The sequence below is a fragment of the Hordeum vulgare genome, chromosome 7H (assembly GCF_904849725.1).
Source record: "Hordeum vulgare subsp. vulgare chromosome 7H, MorexV3_pseudomolecules_assembly, whole genome shotgun sequence".
Taxonomy (NCBI): domain Eukaryota; kingdom Viridiplantae; phylum Streptophyta; class Magnoliopsida; order Poales; family Poaceae; genus Hordeum; species Hordeum vulgare.
In genome coordinates this window covers 559,304,777-559,313,667 of record NC_058524.1, presented here as the reverse complement: position 1 = coordinate 559,313,667, position 8,891 = coordinate 559,304,777, and the positions used below count along the sequence as shown (strand labels likewise).

Genomic DNA, 8,891 nt, shown 5'->3' with positions numbered 1-8,891 from the left:
TGTTAGGCTTTCAGGTCAAAACACAAAAAATGTCCACACTAACGAACCAGATAACGACCTGCATGGTGCTAGGCCTCCAAACTGCATTTTTGGCTTACATGTCACTTTTGCTTATGTAAAAAAGAGAGATATGAAAAATAAGAGGAATAGACTTTCATACAAGAACCTAACTATATGTGCATTTCTAGACAAATGCAATAAATATGAATGGAGAGAGAAAAATAAAAAAATACTAATGTACTTTCTTTGTTTTAAAATATAAGTTTTTTCAGAGATTTTAAGACGATGTATTATATTTGGATATATCTAGACGTATTTTAGATGTAGATTCATTTATTTTGTTCTGTATATAGTTCATATTGAATCACTAAATAGATTTATATATAGGAAGAGAAGGAGTAGCCAACTTTATAGCCACATTGTTGTATGAATGTTTATAGATGATGGCTATGGGTAACATGTCAGTATCTTACAGCCATCAACTGGCTATACTATTAACCATGCTCTAATGAACTCGGTTAAATAGATCCGGACCTGTAGTGAGCATGATTATATATAAACAGAGAGATAAATTAAAAAGATGTGATGTACTCCCCCATTCCAAAATAAATGATTTAAAAATGACTCAACTTTGTATTAAAGTTAGTACTGTACAAAGTAAAGTCATTTTTGAGTCATTTATTTTGAGGAGTGAGTAAAATATAAGCAAGAGTTAGTTAAGCAAACGATGATGTAGGGTTTTTGGAGAAGACCTGTGTCAGTGAGCATAAAAGAACCTCGCCTACAAGTGGCCCCGTAGCATTTCAGGGAGCACATAAGCAATTCCAATACGCAAAGGCACGTCTGAAGAACAGGGATTTCACAAGAATTCGTTCCCTAAAGGAACACAAAAAAAGCTCCAAATGTTTCAAACGTCTACAAGATACAGTAACACAAAGGTATGATACACAACAAAATGCACACCAGTTCTTCCCCGGGATGACGCAACTCAAGCCACACGGTGCACGTTACTATCATCGCTTTGCAGAGCAGCTGACAGTGATCCAGAGATGGCACAGCTGAACACTGCTGGAACAAAATACTACTCCGTACAACATATATCTATCTAATGCAACCACAGAAACAGCAATGCTGATATCTTCGACTGTGGAGAGGAGCATATGATGTTAACCGCCGCTTACTCACTTTCTTCGACGACAGCGGTGACTATTGCGCCGATCAGAATCTGAGTACTCAGAAGCACTTGGATCAGAGTGGCGTGATTTTCCCCTCGGTTTCCTTGAATGCCTATCGCTTTCACGTGTACTCAAATTAGTGTAGCGCCGCTTCCCGTTCGATCTTCGTGAAGGCCGATCAGAATCTGAATACTCGGAAGCGCTTGGATCAGAGTAGCGCGACTTTTCTCTCGGTTTCCTTGAACGTCTATCGCTTTCACGTGCACTTGAATCAGTATAGTGCCACTTCTCATTCGATTTCCGTGAAGCCCTACTGCTCACGGGGAAATCTGGCATCTTGTGATGTCTCTTTTCCCTTGATCTCCTTGAATGCCGGTCGCTCTCGGAAGAACTCGAGTCACTGCAGGATTGCTTGTCCCGCCTTCGTGTTGGATGCTGCTGGTCGCTCTCAGAAGAACTTGAGTCACTGTAGTGTTGCTTCTCCTTCGATCGCCTCGAATGCCTCTTGCTTATCGTATATCTTTCATCTCTGGAGTGGGAAACTGGTGCGATTTCCATCTCCTCTTTCTTCTTCCTATGTTCTCTTTTTGGATGCCTTCTCGTATCAACTTCAACTTCTGATTCAGAAGAGGACTCTAGCAGGTGTTTCTTCCTGTGCCTGTGCTTTGAATTCTGCTTGGCTTTTCTTTTCCCAGCTTCCACCTCAGAATCAGAATACGATGGTGAATCAGAACAATATGTTTTCTTTCTCTTGCTTCCTGATGCCCTGTTGCTCTTCTCAGGTTCCGAATCTGACGGTGAATGGTAACTGCTATGATGTCTTCCAGATTCTGCATGAGGAGCAGGCTCAGACTGCCTGCATCTGCTTTTACTCTTGGAGCGTTTCTTTGATTTACTCGTGGAAAAGTTGGTAAGGAGCGCCGGAATGTCAATATCGCCGAGAAATCCTAAAATATAAGATGTAAGACAACATACTTGTGTAAATTTAGCTAACAGTAAAAAATTCTTGATACAAGAATGGCAATGTAGATTTTATCATGCTTCAGAAGTTATACCTCCATATTCATCAAATATCTCTTCTGCTACAATCTGCTGATTAGGATCATCAGGGTTATATCCACCTCGAGGAGGGCTCATGCCAGGCTTTTGCTTAAGCTCCCACTTCAAAGGCTGACAGAAAATTCCTCACATTAAAACTGAATTTTTAAACAAAGTACACCAACTCAACAAGAGAAGAAAGATGTGCAAGCCTTTTGTGGTTTATTCAAAAGACGTATATGTGCATTCATATCACAATCTGGCGATAGTTATATACTAGCGAAGGATAACAAACCAAGGCTAGCATATAAATTACACAAAGGCTACAGCATAACATGAATTTTTTCAGTAGACTATTTATTACCAAAGACAAAATCCTATGCAGCTATGGACCGAGGGGCAAGGTCGGATCAGGTATAAAACCAGATATAGCTCACAATTTGCAAGTCACCATCATAGAGTCGTTATCTTGATGTAAACTGCAAATGAAGTACACTTCCAATAGAAAATCTAACCTCACTTGAATCAGTCTGTGCCTTTATGGCTGTAAGTGGATCGTCCCTTTTCAATCGGCTCTCTTCATTCGGCATGATAATATCCTTCATGGGGCATTCCCGATCACCACTCTGATGACCAAAGTTTCCACATCTTAAACATCTAACATTACGAACTTCAACTCCAAATGGTTTAGGTCTAGCAGGAGCACCTGTGTCCAACCTGCGAATAAGGACAAAACATGTATCAAATCTTTATAGGTGACCTGGCAGTAACCTTAGGAGAGCATACAAGAATGAAGTGAACAGAGACCACGTATAGGAATACAACAACAACAACAAAGCCTTTAGTCCCAAACAAGTTGGGTTAGGCTAGAGGTGAAACCCATAAGATCTCGCGACCAACTCATGGTTCTGGGCTTCTGGCACATGGATAGCAAGCTTCCACGCACCCCTGTCCATGGCTAGTTCTTTGATGATGCTCCAATCCTTTAAATCTCTCTTGACAGACTCTTCCCATGTCAAGTTCGGTCTACCCCGACCCCGCTATGCACTGGGGCTTCTGGAGACCTGCGCTGAATATGCCCAAACCATCTCAGACGATGTAGGACAAGCTTCTCTTCAATTGGCGCTACCCCAACTCTATCTCGTATATCATCATTCTGGATTCGGTCCTTCCTTGTGTGGCCACACATCCATCTCAACATGCGCATCTCTGCCACACCTAGCTGTTGCACATGTCGCCTTTTAGTCGACCAACACTCAACGCCAAACAACATTGCGGGTTGAACCGCCGTCCTATAGAACTTGCCTTTTAGCTTTTGTGGCACCCTCTTGTCACAGAGAATGCCAGAAGCTTGACGCCACTTCATTCATCCGGCTTTAATTCGATGGTTCACATCTTCATCGATATCCCCATCCTTCTGCAACATTGACCCCAAATAACGAAAGGTGTCCTTCTGAGGTACCACCTGCCCATCAAGGCTAACACCCCCCTCCTCCTCATGCTTAGTAGTACTGAAAGCGCACCTCACGTACTCGGTCTTAGACTAAGTCTAAAACCTTTCGATTCCAAGGTTTGCCTCCATAACTCCAACTTCCTGTTGACCCCCGTCCGACTATCATTGACTAGCACCACATCGTCCGCAAAGAGCATACACCATGGGATATCTCCTTGTATATCCCTTGTGACCTCATCCATCACCAAGGCAAAAAAGATAAGGGCTCAAAGCTGACCCCTGATGCAGTGCTATCTTAATCGGGAAGTCATTAGTGTCGCCATCACTTGTTCGAACACTGTCACAACATTATCGTACATGTCCTTGATGAGGGAAATGTACTTTGCTGGGACTTTGTGTTTCTCCAAGGCCCACCACATAACATTCCACGGTATCTTATCATAGACCACGTATAGGAATGACAAAGGAAAAAAATATAAAATAAAGCTCTTGTCTATTGGCAGTTTATGCGAGTGGAAACGGAATAAATTCAGCGTTTCATGTCACCTTCTTGATCGTATTCAAAACATCATCATAAAACAAAGAGACAGTTACCTTGGAGCATTTTTCAGAACTTCAAATTCCTGCTCTGTTGGCAATGAACGGCCGAACACATCCTTTGGCCTACTCTTTTTCTTCTCTGGGCCATCAGGCCTGCAGCAAACATAAAATACAACGAACTTAGAATAACAGCACACCTGCTAGATCAGAGCAGTAACATAAGTAAGTTCCAAATATGTCTTGGAACAAAAGCATCTGTGTCAGAACAAGATTTTAAAATACTATATATTGTAACTTGGGAAAGAAATAAGAATAGTGACATTACGTTGAAGAGGTATTTGCAGCTATAGCATCTTCAGCGGCATCGACTTGATCCAGCTTCTTCTTCTCATCTTGAATTTCAGCAGCCTTTGCACTCTCCGGATTGTATCCAGGTGGGCGGACGTACATGAAACTCACAGCTTTCATTATCTCCATCTGAAGTTGTAAACCAAATTGAAGATTGATGAGACCGGCTTTCCATGGGTGATAACAGTCGAATGTGATGTTGAAATATTGGCTGTTTATTACCAAGTATAAACACCTAAAGATTCCATAAAACTCTTGGAAGCAACCAGAGTTGGCACGTACGAAAGCACTGGTTAGATTGAGTGTCCTTAGTGTAAGTGCAGAGAATCGTGACAAACAAGTGTATTTCCTTATTTCTTGTTTAACCTATAGTTTGTATACTGGGCAATATATTTGACAACCCAACTTCAGACAGGATAAGAGCAGGGCTGCGTAGTAGCTGGTTTACTATCTGGCATGGCGCAATGAATCTGCAGGAAGCAGCTGATATTGACCCATGAGTTGTGAGAAGAATTCAATGATTCACGCTGTTGTGAAAAGCTAGCTGGAAATTTTACTCTTTCAAGAGTACATCTCTATATGTTTATCTGTAAAATTGGGGAGCTCTCGGCAGAGTATCATGACTATCAAATAACAGAAAATGAGGATATTCTGCGGCCTACTGTAGACAATGTTAAGAAAAGGGCTGGGTAATTACAAAGGTTCATCTTTTAGTGAATGTGAAGTGGACATCAAAATTACTGATAGGCAAAAATCCCCATTCCTTTAGTAGCACTCCAACTTCATCCATCAATTGGAATTGGGACAATTACAAAAATAAAGCACCGCCTTAGAGAAAGCTTGTGGGGGATGATCCACCATGTAAAATGCGTACGAACAATAGTTTGTCAATATCTTCGAATAGTTTGTCACTATTCTCTTTGCGGTAAAGCCCTACCTCAGGGTATTAACCGATGACAAATACAGCATGACGGCACAATGTAACTGATCACTTCGTCTACCCTACACTCATCAATAGTTGAAGCTAGTCCGTGACCAGTTGACACATTTCGCATGGATAAAATTGTGACGAAACAAGTGTATATCCTCATTTCTTGTTTAACCTATAGTTTATATATCTGGCAATATATTTGACGACCAAACTTTAGACAGGACAAGAGCAGGGCTGAACAACAGTCACTCGTTTACTCTTTGGCATGGTGAAAGGAATCTGAAGGACGCAGATGATATTGGCCCATGGATGGCAAGAAGAAGTCGATGATTCACGCGGTTGTGAACATCGCTAATATGTTTAGCCATAAAATTGGGGAGCTCTCAGTGGAGTATCATGGCTATCAAAATAACAGAAAATGAGGAGACTCTGCAGCCTACTGCAGATGAAGTTAAGTAAGGTGCTGGCCAATTACAAAGGTTCATCATTGTGGCGAGTGTGAAGCAGATATCAAAATTAATGTTAGGAAAAAGCCATCCTTCCTTAGGTAACACTGAAACTTCAGCCATTCACGAGAATCCAGATAATGTCAAAAATAAAAGCCATGTCTTTTGGAAAGCTTGTAGGGGAAGATGCACCGTGTTTGCGGAACAAAATGCGTGCAGACAATAGTTTGTCACTATTTTTTTTTTCCAATAGCGTCTCACTTTTTTGACCCAGTAAAGCTCTAGTTTACCCTATTATCCGCCAAAATACCAGCATCACGACACGATTAGCCACAGGAAAGGCTAGAATCAAATGATTAAAAGAATGTAACTATTCATTCCATCCACCTCCATGGCGATCACAATAGTTCAAGCTAGTGCCCATGAGCTGACAATAAAAGTCTATCTAATAAAAGATAAAAAGAGGAGGACGGCGTAAGTATGTATGTGCGTGTGTAACTGTGCATACCTTCTCCTTGTCCTTCTTGGAGAAGAGCGCGGTCTGGCGGAAGAACTCCTGCTCCTGCGCGAACTCGCGCTGCACCTCCTCGTCGCGGCGCGCGCGGTTGGTGTGGATCTGCTCGGCGATCCACTTGCGGCGCTGGTTCGGGTACGAGAGCGGGTGCCATGGCTTCTGGTTCAGGAACGAGTGGCTCCACGCCGTCCCCGACTTCTCCTTCAGCTCCACCTCCCCCGCCGGGATCTTCCGCCCGATGCCACCGCCGCCGCCGCCGCTACCCTCCACCCCCTCATCCATCGCCGCCCTTCCCCCTCCCCACAATCCGCTTCCCACCTCTCTTCCCCTCGCAATTCCCCGTCGCCCGGCCGCCGAAACGGTGGGTTTTCTGGGCCTCTTTTGCCGCCCGTGTGTCCAGCCCGGCCCACAAAACCGCCTCCTTTTTGTCCGAGACTCGAGACCTAGATCCGCTCTGAATAAATAGTGTACCGCACCGACAAGCGCCGCCGCTCCCGAGACAGACGCGAGAATGGCCATCTCTTCCCCCGCCCGCCTCCACCTGCCGCCGTCCTGCCGCCGGCCGGCGGCTCTCACCAGCCTCCAATCCGTGGACGAGTCTACGGCGGCATGCCAGTGGCAGGGGCGTCTTCTCCCCGTGGCCGCTGCTCCGCTCCGCCTCCGCGCCGTGCGTGCCACGGCCGCTGCGCGGCAGCCATTCGACAACGGGTCCGGCGTCATCGAAGCGGAGGGGGAGGAGGAGGAGGACGGGCATCCGCGGCTGAAGATCGCCATCGTGGGGTTCGGCAACTTCGGGCAGTTCCTGGCGCGGACGCTGGTGCGGCAGGGGCACACGGTGCTGGCGCACTCCCGCTCCGACCACTCAACCGCCGCGGCCGACCTCGGTGCGTCCTTCTACGCCGACCCGCACGACCTCTGCGAGTGCCAGCCCGACGTGGTCCTCCTCGCCACCTCCATCCTCTCCACCGAGGCCGTGCTCCGCTCGCTCCCCGTGCACCGCTTCCGCCGCAACACGCTCTTCGCCGACGTGCTCTCCGTCAAGGAGTTCCCCAGGAATCAGTTCCTCAGCTACCTGCCGGGGGACTTCGACATCATCTGCACCCACCCCATGTTCGGCCCGGAGTCGGCGCGCGACGGCTGGGCCGGCCTGCCGTTCGTGTTCGAGAGGGTCCGCGTCGGCGACTGCCCCGCCCGCCGAGCGCGCGCCGAGGCCTTCCTCGGCGTGTTCGCGCGCGAGGGGTGCCGCATGGTGGAGATGTCCTGCGCCGAGCACGACGCTCACGCCGCCGAGACGCAGCTGGTGGCGCACACCGTGGGGCGGATGCTGGCCACGCTGGGGCTCCGGCCCACCCCCATCGACACCAAGGGGTACGAGACGCTGCTCCGGCTCGTGGACAACACCTGCAGCGACAGCTTCGACCTCTACAACGGCCTCTTCATGTACAACAAGAACTCGACGGAGCTGCTCCACCGGCTCGAGGCGGCCCTGGACACCGTCAAGAGGAGGCTCTTCCACAACCTCCACGACGTGCTCCGGAAGCAGCTCTTCGAGGGTTCGCCGCCGCTCAACACTGACGGCCCGGGCTCCTCGTCCGCCGCCGAGTCGTTGTCTGATGACCGGCCGTGATCTGGACGCCGACGACGACGACGACGACTCGTCGTAGGGATAATAATGAATCGCGCTTTATATCGCTGACATCAATCGGCCGTGGACTCGTGGTCCCTTCCATCCAAAGACATCGCGTATTCGCGACGAATCGTGTCGAGCAGCCGAGTAGGTAGTGGGTGGACAGCTATCGTCAGTGTTGTGTAGATCCGATCCCCTCCCCTCCCCTCCTGTTCCAGCAAAGTGGCTGGCTGGTTCCAGCATTCTCGGCCGCGTCGCCGTGACCTGTCGCAGCTCTTCGCGGTTGCGGTTTCTGGAAAATGGTCGGCTAGCTCCAGCATTTTGGTCATGTCGTGCGCCCCCTCAGGCCAACTCCACCTCATGACCCCAAACGGACGTTCGGTTTGTTCGAATTTTGTCCATTTGAAACGGCAATGGGTTCGTGCTTGTCTGGCTCTGTCTGTTGGGTTGTGCGTGTGTCCACCGCGCGGCCGCACATCAAATCATGTCCGCGTCGGACTTGATTTAAAAAAAGAAAAACTCTAAATAAACTCAGTTTGAAAAGCTGGGTCGTGCGTGCGTCCTATCCTTGACTGCATTCCAAATCATGTCTCTGTCGAATTTGATTTAAAAAAAACTTAACTAAAAATAAATAAACCTAGTTTAAAAAGTTTAAAACATTAATAAAGGTCCCGTTTTCACGGCCACAAAATGACCTAGTTTTTGACATAATTAATATAAAATAAAAATAGCCGCCAGGTCGTCGCTGACGAGGTCGACGTAGGGCGGCGACGGCCAGAGGTGGGCCAACGGTCCTTGGTGTGCGGGGGCGTGCTGGAA

The 8,891-nt window shown here is 47.3% G+C and overlaps 1 pseudogene across 1 annotated transcript; it reads left to right on the top strand.

Moving 5' to 3' along the window:
- The first annotated feature begins 6,861 nt into the window (after positions 1-6,861).
- LOC123413584 lies at positions 6,862-8,615 on the top strand (annotated as a pseudogene). The gene has a single exon (XR_006613768.1). The product of XR_006613768.1 is annotated as an arogenate dehydrogenase 2, chloroplastic-like (transcript).
- The last annotated feature ends 276 nt before the right edge of the window (positions 8,616-8,891 follow it).